The sequence below is a fragment of the Mauremys mutica genome, unplaced genomic scaffold (genome assembly GCF_020497125.1).
Source record: "Mauremys mutica isolate MM-2020 ecotype Southern unplaced genomic scaffold, ASM2049712v1 Super-Scaffold_100274, whole genome shotgun sequence".
NCBI classification, from domain to species: Eukaryota; Metazoa; Chordata; order Testudines; family Geoemydidae; genus Mauremys; species Mauremys mutica.
Genome location: NW_025423301.1, coordinates 875826 through 878387, shown reverse-complemented (window position 1 = coordinate 878387; position 2562 = coordinate 875826).

Here is a 2562-nt window from a genome sequence, read left to right as displayed (position 1 = left end):
GAGTTTGTGGGATTTGACCCTCAGTGCATATATCTCAAAACTAACAACCTCAAGAACTCCTGCGCCCATCTTGTACTTCAGAGCTTATATTTAAACCAATATGCCCTTTGCTGTAACTGAGATAGGGGACTCTGCTAATGTAGCAGAACTGGGTTTTCATAAGCTCTGTTATACCCGAATTACACTAAAAACAACAAACAACCCAAGCATCCAATAGCAGCGCCATAATAATAATGCAGTAAGCACACAAAATGAGAAAGTAGAAAAGGCTACGGATTTTAGTGTCAGGATCCAAGTGATCCCTATACAGAACAGCACAAGAGGTAAAGGATTTCAAAGATGCTACCTGCCTTGACATGGTCTGATGTAATAGAACATTTCTCTGCCATACAGACAAGGAAAGTACTGACATAAAAGAACCGCAGCCAGAGTGTGCCTGGCCCTTATGGGTATATCTACACAGCAAAGAAAAATTGGCAGCTGGCCTGTGCCAGATGACGCAGGCTTGCAGGGGTCAGGCTGCAGGGCTGTTTCATTGCTGGTTAGACTTCAAGGCTCAGGCTGGAGCCCAGGCTCTAGGACCCTGCAAAGATGAGAGGGTCCCAGAGTTCAGGCTCCAACCTGAAACCAAAACTCTACACAGCAATGACACAGCCCTGCAGCCTGAGCTCCATGAGCAGGAGTTGGCTGGCACAGCCATGGGTGTCTAGTTGCTGGATAGACATGCCTCACGTGGGTGCACAGAGCAGAAGCTGCATGCAGCCTTCTCCCAGTTATGTGACTGACTCACGCAGGAGCCAGCAGAATTCCATCTGGGAAGCTCAGGGCCTGCCTCCACCCTACTCTCCTAAAGAGATGGAAAGGAGGCAAAACCATAGCTCCATCCCCACCTGCACTGGCCAGCAGAGCTGGGTGGCCACTGTGCTGTAACCCACAACTATTTAGTAGCAAGCAGGTACCCTTTACATGCCTGGGAGCTGCCTTCCTGAAGCAGACTGTCTCCTGCTGCTCCTCCTGGGATATGTGGGCTCCACTCTGCCCCTGCATGGAATGGTCTAGCCCCAACAGGACGTCCCCAGCGTTTTTCTCAGCCAATATGCCACTGAATAAAGGGACTAAATGCCCAGAAACACACATGCCCTACTTGAACAGGCAATACACATCAGAGCCAGCTCACACTCATTCACAAAAATAGACTTGTGCCTTACGTGCGTCAAAATGGCTGGAATGATACACTTCATAAAATAATAACTGGTTAATAGGGGAAAATAAGCTTCAGAACTGGAGCAGAGCCCCAAAAGTAAACATGGACTACACTGGTTTTACAAAACACACCTGGTAACAACACAGCCAAAGGAGTTTCTGTACATCATTCTGGACAGTCCATGGAGACATCACATTGGAAGCACAAAAACGTTCATGGTCATGCTCACATAAGACATTTATCGGCGGGGGACACCCCTGTGGAAGTCCCAGCACAAGGCCAAGAGACCACCTCAAGCCATCCATGAGGGGATGTAAATGATGCCTAGGCCCTGGGCTCCTCTCCAGCACAAGGGTGAATTTTATCTTCTGAAACGTACACACCAAACACACCCACACAGCTACATGCAGCTCCAAACGCAGGGCTGCTGGCTAAAAAGCGGCGTGGAACTTCATATGGAATCGGAATTCCTCCTGCTCCAGGAAGTTCTTGCCACACACGGTACAAGTGCAGCCTTTGTCCTTGTCGTGTGTGCGCCGCACGTGGCTGTCATGGGCCGCATGGGAGGCAAAGGCTTTGCCACAGTGTCTACACTTGAAAGGCTTCTCTCCCGAGTGCTGTCGGATGTGAGTGCGCAGGATGCTGGAGGCTGTGAATGCCTGAAGAGGTGGCCGGCATGGAGGAGGGGAGAAAAGAGTTTAAGAGTGGTTAGACAATTGTCTAGAAAATACTGGTTGTGACCCGTAGCCCAAGCCTGCACGGGACACTGCACCCTGACCTCGGGGAGGGTACCTTGCCCGAGGAGCAGAACCCTGCCCTGGTGGGGAAGGAATGCCCAGAGACACAGCTCAAGGAGGCTGCAACTTCAGACCCAGCCGGTGAGAGAGAGCAGGTCTCCATCGCTGCCCCAGCTGCTCAGTTCCAGGCCGAAGTGCAGAAAGATCCCTCCTTGTGGAAGATAAGGGACCTGGCTGACCTCAGTGGGGTAACAGACCATGGGGGGAGGTGGCCAGAAAAGGTTCCTGTGGGAGAAGGGGTTCCTGTACCGAGAATGGGCTCCCCCAGGGAAAATGGAGTCGGGGGGATCAAGAGGCAGCTGGTGGTACCCCGGAAGTATCGCCACCAGCTACTGTGCCGGGCCCATGACATCCCCCTCGCAGGGCACCAGGGAACCTGGCGTACCCAGCAGAGGCTGCTACAGAACTTTTACTGGCCTGGGGTGTTTACTCATGTCTGGCAGCACTGCCGCTCCTGTGACCCCAGCCAGAGGGGGAGGGAGGCCGGGACACGGGGAAAATGGCTGTAGGACCCTGGCTCAGCACAGAGGAGCCTTTCCAGAGGGGGGCCAAGGTCAAAAG